Here is a 12319-nt window from a genome sequence, read left to right as displayed (position 1 = left end):
GTTGCTTCTTCCACCCCAGTGGATCATCACATGCACCCTTGCTCCACGCAGAGATCATTTTTTACACTATTTGGTTTTCTGCAAGCTCTAAGGATGAGAAAGTTCTTCCTTCTATTGAGTTAAAACCAAGTCATATGATAGGGAGCTGGTCTGCTGGAATGAAATATATTTGCCGGTCTTCTCTCTCTCTGATGTGACCTCCATGGGTCTTGGGTCTTTCTGACCTAACTGACTTCCCAGACAGCTCCTTGTCGGTCTAGTCCTGGGTGTCAGTCTAATGGCTGTAGCCCTTGCTGCTCCTTAGCATCTTTTTCTGCTAGGTATAGATTGCCCTACCTGGGATCTCTGCCCTACCCTCAACCAGTCAATCCTGACGCCACTGGTATTCTGTCTTGTCAAAGAAAGAAAGATCGAAATGATACAGATAGACATGGAGAGATAAAGAGAGGAAGAGACAGGCAGACAGAGAGAAAGAGATTGTAAACATAATTCTTGTTTTCATGCAGAAAATCTGAAACATGGTAAATAGCACAAATTAAACATTGAAATCATCCATCTGGAATCTGATACCCCACAGTCGTTGGAGCCAATTTCAGAGATAAGACAGAAACATTTTGACGTATGTCCTTCCAGACGCCTTCTATGCATATAAACTCACATGCTTATATATTTCATCTCAGTCTTTTTTTTTTTTTTTTTGAGTTGGAGTCTCACTCTTTGTCACCCAGGCTGAAGTGTAGTGGCATGCTCAAGGCTACCACAGCCTCAACCTGCTGGGCTTAGGTGATCCTTTCCACCTCAGCCTTCCAAGTAGCTGGAAATACAGATGCACGCCACCACGCCCAGCTAGTTTTTTGTGATTTGTTGTAGAGAGGAGGTCTCACCAAGTTGCTCAGGCTGGTCTCAAATCCCTGAGCTCAGGCAATCCTTTTGCGTCAGTCTCCCAGCACTTTGGGAGCACTTTGGGAAGCCGAGGTGAGTGGATTGCCTGAGCCCGTGGGTTTGACACCAGCCCAGGCAACTTGGCAAGACCTCGTCTCTACAATAAAATAAAAAAATAGCCAGGCATGGTAGCACGCGTCTGTAGTTCCAGTTACTCAGAAGACTGAGGTGGAGGGATCGCTAGAGCCCAAAAGGTCGATGCTGGGATGGCCATGAGCACGCCTACCACTGCACCCCAGCCTGGGCATAGAAGTAAGACTACAACTCAAAAAATAAAATAAAATAAAGAAGTGGGTAAGGAAGGAGAAGAAAAGATGATTTTTACAAGCACGGCTGAAAATCTTGAGGATCTAGCTACCGTGGGAAAGGAAAGAATGAGGTATCAGGAAGGGCCTGAGCTGTGGGGTTTCAAGTAAATTGCAAAACCATGAGTGGCATTTCAGTGAGTGGTCTGCTGAATTTCATTCTCGTTTATTCCTTCGTATTCCTGGGTGTTTCCTAATCACATCAGTCATAGCCTAGAAACTCTCCTTTGTATGTGATGGTAGCTTCAACAACCCAATACTAAATATATATATTTTTTGAGTCGGGGTCTCACTCTGTCACCCAGGCTGGAGTGCAGTGTCACAATCACGGCTCACTGCAGCCTCGACCTCCTGGGCTCAGGTGATCCTTTGGCCTCATCTTCCCGAGTAGCTGGGACTAAAGGGCTGCACCATCATATCCGGCTAATATTTTTAACTTAGTAAATAAATTATTACCTTTCTCTTCTACGTTTTGTTGATACAGGGTCTCACTATGTTGCCCAGGCTGGTCTCGAACCTCTGGGTTAAGGCAATCCTCCCGCCTCGGTTTCCCAAAGTGTAGGGCTTGCAGGCGTGAGCCACTGCACCTGACCAGGACTTCAAATCTGAGAACTTCAAGGAAATTCAGAGGCCATTTCATTCAATGCTCTCAACTCAGAAAACCTCTCCACAAAAGTAGAAGAGAAAGAAACAGTGTAATTATTTAGTAAACATTATACTATACTGTGATGCATGCCACAGCAGTCTGCTAGAGATTGCAAAGACAGAAAGAAGTCTCTGTCTTTACAAGGCAAGCAGATACAACTCATTCCATGAATGTCCTCAAGAGAAACTAGTCCTCAAGTAAGAGGGAGTGACAGCAGCATTTGCAACACAGAGCTCATCACAAACTCACCTAGTACTTAGGGAGACAACTTTCCCACTGTGAGATGTATGTAAATCTTTTAGAAAGCTCAATAAGTTTCTAGCCAGCCTTTGGCCCAGAAATGACCTTGTCAGGACCTGGGACTCATTTCTTCGATATGCAATCATCAGGAAAGTAGCGCCCTATCTACCAGCTTCTGTGGGAGGGTAGGAGCCTACATTTCTGCAGTGTTGTTTATTTTGTTTTTATATATATTTTTTGAGTTGGAGAGTCTCACTCTGTTGCCCAGGCTGAAGTGCGGTGGCATGATCAGAGCACACTGCAGCCCCGACCTCCTGGGCTCAGGCAATCCTTCCATCTCAGCCTCCTGTGTATCTGGAACTACAGGTGCACACTGCCACACCTGGCTAATTTTTTTAATTTTTGTAGAGACAAGGTTTCACTATGTAGCCCAGGCTAGTCTTGAACACTTGGGCTCAAGTGATCCTCTTGCCTCGGCCTCCCAAAGTTCTGGGATTACAGGCATAAGCCACCATGCCCAGCCCAGCTTGGCCATTTTAAATCAATTTTTAGAAGTTTTAAAACATATTATGGACTCTATTTCTTTGTCATGTATTTTGCAAACATTATTTTCTTTGTCTTTTAAATGTCTATTTTTATTGTGTTTTACTCCTATATGGAAATTTTTGTTTAGGTAAGCAAAACGGGTCAGTCCTTCCTAATAAACAAGCCTGAGGTAACTTGGTCTCTGGGTTGGGATTTTATACTCTACTGTGACAGACAGCAGGCAGGCCCAAAGCATTAACCCTGGAGACTATGACCTGGGATGTCCCGTGCCATGACCCATGATGGTTCATATTCTTGTGGGAAACTTGCTGAGTTCATCTAGGTCACAGAGGTAAACTTTGGCAGAAAGTTTTGTGTTTAGTTATGCAAGCAGGAACTAAAACAATCCCCAGAATGTATTTGTAAAAAATTGTGTATTTGTTATTACATGTTCAAACTTCAGTCACCTTCAAAGTACTCTCTGTTGGATGCAATGTATATATCGAGATGCTTTTTCCACTGCTTAAAAGTTTTTTAACTTGTCAATTTTGATGCCTTTTAGTACTTCTGTTGTTTTTTATTCCACTTCTTCCACATTGGTAGAAACATTTCCCTTTGAGGACTTTTTTCATCCCTAGAAGACAATAAAAGTCACTTGGGAAGAGATCTAGTGAATAGGGAGGGTGGGGCACGGGTGTCATGCTGTTTTGGGCCAAAAACTGCTGAACACTCAGGTGTGTGTTCATGGTGGAAGAACCAGTCACCTGTTTGTCACAAATCAGGTTGTTTCTTCAGCAAATTATGAGGCAACCTTTTTAAAACTTCCAGATAAAAACTTTGATTGATCATATGATCCATAGGAACAAATTTTGAGTGTACTATAAGGGGCCTGCCCTCAAAAAAAAAAAAAAGATATTTCTGATTTTTTGGAGGCGGGTCTCCCCTCGTATTTCAGCAACACCATTCATTCGTTGACAATGAGAAGTACTCCAATTACCTGGTCCCTGTATTCACTCCATGTAGGATAATCTTCAGGGAAGTCAATTATTTCTAGAAGATTTCTTGGTGAGTGTTCCACCAAAAAGATATGCTGGAGTGCTAACCCCTACTACCTCAGAATGTGAACTTCTTTTGGAGATGGGTTCTTTGCAGAGGTAAGCAAGTCAAGTGAGGCAATTAGTGTGGATCCTAATCTAATGACTGACATCTTTATAAAAAGAAGAGGTTCAGACACAGAGTCAGGCACACTTAGAAGGGAGGTGATGTGAAAAGACTCAAAGAGAAGGCAGCCATCCACAAGACAAGGAGAGAGGCCTGGGACAGAGCTTTCCTTCACAGAAGGAACCAACACTGTGCCACCTTGATTTTGGACTTCCAGTCTCCGGAACTGCAAGACAATAAGTTTCTGTTGTTTAAGCCACTCAGTAGTGCTCTTGTTTTTCTGTGGTACTTTGTTGCGGCAACCCCAGCAAACTAATACAGTGAGTATAGAGTCAGAGCAAGGAGATATCATTGTATGAGTTTTAAATTTAAAAACTTTCTGGGTCAGGCTTGGTCGCTCAGCCTGTAATCCCAACACTTTGGGAGGCGAAGTAAGAGGATTGCCTGAGCCCGCAGGTTCGAGAGCATCCCGGGCAACATAGTGAGACCTCGTCTCTACAATAAATTAAAAAATTAGCTGGATGTGTAGCGCACGCTTGTAGTTCCGGCTACTTGGAAGGTTGAGGCAGAAGGATCACCTGAGCCCAGTAGGTCAAGGCTGCAGTGGTTGGAAGCGTGCCACTGCACTCCAGCGTGGATGACAGAGTGGGACTCCAACTCAAAAAAAAAAATTTCTGTAGAGATGGGGTCTTGCTATGTTGCCCAGGATGTTCTTAAACTCCTGGTTTAAGAGAATCTCCTGCCTCGGCCTACCAAAGTGCTGGGATTACAGAAATGAGCCTGGTCTTGCTGCCTAAGTTAAATCTAAAATGGGATGACTGTCAGAGGCCCTCAACTCCCTGATTAGGAATCCTGAGAACAAGACAGATCACATCACCATCCACCACATTACCTCCATTTCCGTCCCCAAAGTGCTGGTCTTCTGGGTTTCTTTTTCTAGTCTCATGCAGACTAGTCCTGAGACACTGCTCAATTACATGCAGGTCTGAATGTTATTAGAGCTCAGTGCAGAGCCACAACTACCTAGATAAATAATGTATTGACAAAAAACACAGATACGTGCTTAGAGATGACAAGAAACTTTATTCTAAGATCTCTCTGTCCCCAAACAAGATAACTTGGTTTGATAATCTCCAGATAAGTTCAAAATTTTGTGTTTAGTTATGCAATTTTTAAAATCTAAAAATTTTAATCCATTTGAATGCATTGGGGAGTATGCTTTTAAATAATTTTTTTTTTTGAATCGGAGTCACACATTGTCACCCAGGGTAGAGTACAGTCGCACGCTCACGGTCACCGCGGGATTGACCTGCTGGGCTCAGGCATTCCTTCCTCCTCAGCCTTCCAAGTAGTCAGAACGACAGGTGCATGCTACCAAGCCCAGCTAATTTTTTTTTAAAGTTTATCATAGAGATGAGGGCTTGCCAAGTTGCCCAGGATGGTCTAGAACTCATGAACTCAGGCAATCCCCTCACCTTGGCCTCCCAAAATGCTGGGATTACAGGCTTGAGCCACCGCATAAATTAAGTTTAAATGTTTTTTGTTTGTTTTTTTTTTAGTCAGATTCTCACTCTGTCACCCAGGCTGGAATGCAGTGGCACAATCATGGCTTACTGCAGCGTTGACCTCCTGGGCCCTGGCAATCCTTCTGACTCAACCTTCCAAGTAGAATAGTTGAGACTAGAGGCACATGCCACTATGCCTGGCTAATTTTTCGATATTTGTGTAGAGACGAGGTCTCGCTATGTTGCCCAGGCAGGTCTTGAACTCCAGGGCTCAAGCAGTCCTCTGCCTGGGCCTCCCAAAGTGCTGGAATTACAGGCATCAGCCACCACAGCTGGCTAAATTGTTTTTATAAATGAAATCGAGTCACAGTTTTTTGGAACCTGCAGGGAGGGCAGGGCCAGGACTCCCGCTCTCCTATACTGCAAATGTGTGAGGAGAGCAGCCCTGCAGTTGCCTTTGAGCAAAGAATGACCCTCCCCTTCCTTTTAGGCACATGCAGCCCCACGTTTGGGCATGGCCTGGTGATTGAGATGTGGACACAATCGCTGGGGCAGGAACTTTCCAGCCCCATCAGCCTTCACAATCTAAACCCAGCTCTGGGACAGGCAGCTAGAGGCTGGCCAGCCCAGCTCCTGCTGCCCTCCCCTTCTCATCCCTTCCATCCAGAGTGGGAGTGATTGCAGATCTTCCCTGAGAGTTCTTGCAGTGAGTGGTATAGAACTCTTAGGAACTCTGCCCAGTGGCCAGGCATGCTGGAAATGTGCTTGTGCTATGAAGATTATCCAGCCCTGAGATTCAAACAGCATATGAGAGACCCTTCTATTTTTAAAGTCTTTCCCACCGCCCCTCGCCCCCTGTTAGCTCTGGTATGACTGCTATTATGTTTTATTTATGTATATTTTGAGTCAGGGCCTCACTCTGTTGCCCAGGCTAGAGTGCAGTGGCAAAATCATGGTTCTGCGCAGCCTCAACCTCCTGGGCTCAGGAGACCTCTGTGCCTCAGTTTCCCTAGTAACTGGGACTACAGGCACACATCATCACACCCAGCTGAGTTTTGATTTTTTTGAGGAGACGAGGTCTTGCTTTGTTGCCCAGGCTGGTCGTGAGCAATCCTGGGTTTAAGCAATCCTCCCACTTCAAACTCCCAAAGTGCTGGGATTACAGGCGTGAGCCACTGCACCTGGCCAGATAGCTATTGTGTTTTATTTTATCATTTGCTTCAAATGGGTTGATATCTGCTTACTACACCTAAAGTCTTAGAACAGTAATAGACTTTGAAAATTGAAAGGCTTTTCATACACACACACACACACACACATTTTTCACTTAATCCTCATAAACTCTCTAGGAAGAAGGCATTGTTCTTGCATTTACAAATAATAAACTGATTACTGGGGGTGGAATATAACTTCCACCAGTTTGTTGGTTTATTGAATCATTGTTTAGAACTGAAATGCCAGTGTGACACCAGTGACAAAACCAAAAACAAACAATAACAATAAAACTACACACGTCACTGGCAATGGAGCTGTCCAAGCATTTCATTTTAGTGGAAGATGTGTATCAAATCTTACCCTGAGTGACGAAAACAACCTTTAAGGAGGAGATATTTCAGGTTAATCAGGAAGATGCAGCACCCAAAGTCAATTTCAATTGTTCCTTCTTTGTTATTTATTAAATGTCAAGTTTATTCTAGAGGATTGAACACAGAGCACATTGTCTCATATGAAATGTATTGCTTTGGTGAACTTGCTACACAAATGGTACTGGGCATCCTATGTTGTGTGGAGGCTTATCTCTCCCTAAATAAACAAGGTACAGGCAATATGTAAGTTGAATACAGAGACTATTAATCATTTGCCTCCAATTCATTTCTTCCCTTCTTCCTTCTTAATGGAACGCTTACTATTCTGGTACTTGATATTCTTAATATTCCGGCCACTTTAGACTACTAGAGTTTCCAGCTGCTGGTGTGATCTTTGACCAAGTTCCTGCCAAGAAAATATAAATGGAGGTGTTATGGGTGACTTCCAAAGGGTGCCAGGAGTGGGTAAGCACGCCGCTCTGCTTTGGCTCTTCCTTCTGTGAGCTGGCTGGACTGTAGATGTGACGGCCGTATTAGATAGCAAGAAAGCAAGATTTAAAAAGAGCCTGGGTCTTTGATGATCATGGTTTGGCCACATCAGTCCCAGATACCCTGTCTGGACCCCTTTACATCAGCAAAAATTAAACTTCTATCTTCCTGAAATCTCTGCTATATGAAGATTTTTGTTTTGTTTGGTTTTGTTTTACAACCAAGCCTGTTCCTGATACACCTTGGAAATCCATATAAATTGTGCTCCTGCTGAGAAATGGAATTTTTTTTTTTTGAGTTGGAGTCTCACTTAGTCGCCCAGGCTAGAGTGCAGTGGCATGCTTATGACCACCCCAGCATCGACCTGCTAGGTTTAGGTGATCTTTCCACCTAAGCCTTCCAAGTAACTGGAACTACAGGCGCGTGCTACCATGCACAGCTAATTTATTATTATTATTATTTATTGTAGAGACAAGGTCTCACCAAGTTGCCTGGGCTGGTCTCAAACCCTCAGGCTCAGGCAATCCACTCGCTTCGGCCTCCCAACGTGCTGGGATTACAGACTGAGCCACTGCGCCCGGCTATTTATTTATTTATTTATTTATTTTTGAGTTGGAGTCTCACTCTGTCGCCCAGACTGGAGTGCAGTGGCCGCTCCTGGCCACCGCAGCCTCCACCTGCTGGGCTCTGGCGATCCTTCCGCCTCAGCCTTCCAAGTAGCCAGAATTACAGGCACACACTACCACGCCCGGCTCATTTTTTGATTTATTGTAGAGATGAGGTCTCGCCTGCCCAGGCGGGTCTCGAACCTGCGGTCTCAGGCAATCCACTCACCTCAGCCTCCCAAAGGCGCAGGACTACAGGCTGAGCCACCGAGCCTGGCTTCTTTTTTTTTTTTTTAAACAATGTCTTGCTCTGTTGCCCAGGCTGAAAGTCAGTGGCTCAATCATAGCTCAATGCAGACTCGAACTCCTAGGCTCATACAATCCTCCTGCCTCGGCCTTTCAAAGTGCTGGGATTATAGGCATGAGCCACCACATTTGACCGAAAAAAGGAACTCTTTATGCATTATTTCCCCTTAAAATATTTACTTAAAGAATGAACTCATGAACTAAGTTTGTGAGTAGCTTCTCCTAGCAGGCTTTAAGTTCCCCAAAGGAATCGTGTTCGTTTCTTCACACTTATTGAGGCCTACTCTGAGAGGCTCTCTGAACCAGATGCGAGGAAGAAGTTGAAGAAGGGAAAGTCCCTGCTTTAAACGCACCTACTTTCTAGTTCTGAAAGGTGTGTAAAAATTAAGCTGAACTATAATAGTAAATACTACTATCAAGATGTAAAAGTGATGTCTGGATAGGTGAGAGGGTAACTCATTCTGCAAGGGGAAATTCAACAAGTTTCATGGAAATAGTAACATTTCTCCTGAATCTAGAGGGATAAGTAGAATTTCTAGAGGTGATCAAGCAAAATCACAAAATAAAAAAAGAACCCAGCAAATAATCAGGTGTGGTTAGAATAGGGGGTAAATGAAGAGAAGCGACAAGAGATAAATCTGGAATGGGGCCAGGAGCCAGGTGCACATCATTAATGCCTTCCTAAGGAAATGTAAGTCATTGCCAGTTTAAAATAAGTGGAGTAGTAGCATGTCCAAATGTGTGTTTTGAAATAACGATTCTGGGGCTGGACTCAGTGGCTCAGTCTGTAATCCCAGAACTTTGGGAGGCCGAGGCGAGTGAACTTCCTGAGCCTTTGGGGTCGAGACCCACCTGGGCAACTTGGCGAGACCTCGTCTCTACAATAAATCAAAAATTAGCCAGGCATGATAGCGTGCGCCTGTAGTTCCGGCTACTTGGAAGGCTGAGGCGGAAGGATCACTGGAGCCCAGAAGTTCGACGCTGGGGTGGCCGTGAGCGTGAGTGCCACTGCACTCCAGCCTGGGCGAAGGAGTGAGACTCCAACTCCAAAAATAAAATAAAATGAAATAATGATTCTGGCTGGGCATGGTGGTTCATACCTGCAATACTGGCACTTTGGGCGCCAAGGGGTTCAAGACCAGCCTGGGCAACTTGGAGAAACCGCATCTCTATAATAAATCAAAACATGGTGGCATATGCCTGTGGTTCCAGCAACTTGGCTGAGATGGAAGGATTGCCTGAGCCTAGCAGGTCGAAGCTACAATAGAGTGCCACTGCTCTAGCCTGGGAGACAGAGTGAGACTCCAATTCAAAAAAATAAAATAAAATAAATAAACTTGACCCCCTCCCCTACCTTGGGGAGGGAGGAGGTGAATCTACCTTCTTTCTCTCTATAATTTACTTTCTAAATAAACTATATTTTCCAATCTAAAGATAGAATAAAATAAAATAAAATAATGATTCTGGTTGGCCTGGTAACTCATGCTTATATTCCCAGCACTTTGGGAGGCTGAGGTGGGAGAAACACCTTGAGGCTAAGAGTTTGACACCACCCTGGGCAACATGGCAAGACTCAATACTCTATCTCTAGAAAAACAAAGAAATTAGCTGAGTGTGGTGGTGTGCACCTGTAGTCCTAGTTACTTGGGAGGGCAAAACAGGAGGATTGCTTGAACCCAGGAGTTTGATGCTATAGTGAACTATGATTGCACTCCAGCCTAGGTAACAGAGCAAGACCTTGTCTTTTTTTTTGAGTCGAAGTCCCACTCTGTCACCCAGGCTGGAGTACAGTGGCACACTCACGGCCACAGCAGCCTTGACCAGCTGGGTTCAGGTGATCTTTTCACCTCAGCCTTCCAAGTAGCTAGAACTACAGGCGTGCACTACCACGCCTAGCTAAATTTTTAAATTTATTATAGAAACAAGATCTTGCCAAGTTGCCTAGACTGGTCTCAACTCCCTGGGCTCAGGCAATCTTCTCTCCTTGGCCTCCCAAAGTGCTGGGATTACAGGCTTGAGCCACCATGCCCGGCCAACTTTGTCTCCTAAAAAAAATAAACAGTGGTGATTCTTAAAAGATTTAAAAACTGACCTTCCATACAATCCCGCAATCCCCCTACTGGGAATATACCCTGAAGAACTCAAGTCACTCTATAAAAAACATACCTGCACACGTATGTTTATCGCAGCATTTTTCACATTAGCAAGAACAAGGAACCAACCGTGCTGCCCATCAAAAGAGGACTGGATTAAAAAAATGTCGTACATATACACAATGGAATATTACACAGCCATAAAGAAGAACAAAATCATGAACTTCACAGCAACCTGGATGGACTTAGAGTCTATAATACTGAGTGATCTTTCACAGAAACATGAACTGAGTATCATTCATAAGTGGGCCTTAAACAATTATCGTAATACTATAAGAAAAGAATTGGCAGTAGTGGGAAACTGCGGAGAGGGGAGTGGGGAAGCGGGATTTGCAGTAGTGGGAATCTGCCTGGGGAAGGGGTGGGCACACCTCATCAACAGGGGCACCTGCATAATGAACATTTGTATAGCTAACCCTGAATTGTACCCCATATCTTTAAAATAAAAAAATTAAAAGAAAATAAATAAATAATGAAAATAATGATACTTGATGATGGCATGGCATTATGTCAGGGTTGAAAAAGTGTCTTATTCATTTGTATGTGCCTCAGAGCTTCTTAGCACCACTAGACCTTTACTGAGCCACAGGAGATGTTCCTTAAACATTTATGAAAATGAATGAATGAATATATGAATGAAGAGAATAGTGTTGAATTTTTAAACATATGCTATCTATCTTAGTTTACTGGAGCACCCATAACAAAATACCAGAAACTGAGGTGGCTCCCCACACAACAGAAATTGATTTCTCACAGTTCTAGAGACTGGAAAGTATAACATAAGGGGCTATCAAGGTAGGTTTCAAGCTGAGTCCTCTTCTCTTGGTTTGCAGGCAGCTGCCATTTTGCTGTGTGCTGACATGACCTCTTCTTTGTGCAGGTGGATGGGAGGGTCTCTTTCTTTTGTAAGGACAAGGGTCCTATCACATTAGGGCCCTACTCTTTTGTTTTCATTTAGCTGTCATTACCTCTTCAAAGGTCCTATCTCCAAATATGAGGGAAACTCTCCAAAACCAGAATTATCCTTTGGAGGGCAGGCCCCTCGTGGTACAGGCTTTCCCTGTATCTAAGTGCTCTAGGAACTCTTTGGCATCAGTATAGTAGCTAGTGTTATGAGAGGCTATATTGTGATTCAGCGAATTTTTTTGGGGGGGGAGTGTGCTTAAAATAAGTTTGTCCATTTCATGACGAATGATATACAAATGCACCTGCCCACACCAAGCTGAGTGTTCAGCAATTTTTGGCCAAAAATGGCATGATCCCAGGTCCCACCCTTCCTATTCACTCAATCTCATCCCAAAACAAAAGACAAAAAACAAAAAACAAGTTTTTTTTTGGTTTCCCTGGGTGAAAAAAATCCTCAAAGGGAAATATTTTGCCAATGTGGAAGAGGTGAAAAAACAAAACAAATCAGACCAAGAAAAAAAAATGGCAAAAGCACTAAAAAAGCACCAAAATTGACAAGTTGAAAAATTATTTTGAGCAATGGAAAATACGGGGGGCCAGCCCCTGCAGAGAGGTTTAGAGGGTCCCTGGAAGGTGGGGCAGCATCAGTGATTATTCTGGAGAAAGAGAAAAGGGGAGAAAGAAAGAGACTGGACTCTGTCTAGTGTAGAAGCCGATTTAATGGGGCAAACCGTAAGCCTTTTATTCTAAAGTTTCACAGGCAAGATCACAAGATTTTCACGTGAACACAAAGCCAGGTGGATGAGGGGCGTCCCCCACCCACCAGGTGTTTCCTCCAGCATGAGGAAGGACAGTCCCGATATTATTTCACTGTTCCTTATGCTTGGTTAATGTTCCTCACAAACAATACAACAATTCTAACATCATAATATTCTAATAATCAATAACTT

This window comes from Carlito syrichta, unplaced genomic scaffold, assembly GCF_000164805.1.
Source record: "Carlito syrichta isolate Samal-C Ts95f unplaced genomic scaffold, Tarsius_syrichta-2.0.1 Scaffold307011, whole genome shotgun sequence".
Taxonomy (NCBI): domain Eukaryota; kingdom Metazoa; phylum Chordata; class Mammalia; order Primates; family Tarsiidae; genus Carlito; species Carlito syrichta.
The sequence above is the reverse complement of the archived record's forward strand: the minus strand, read 5'-3'. Positions refer to the sequence as shown.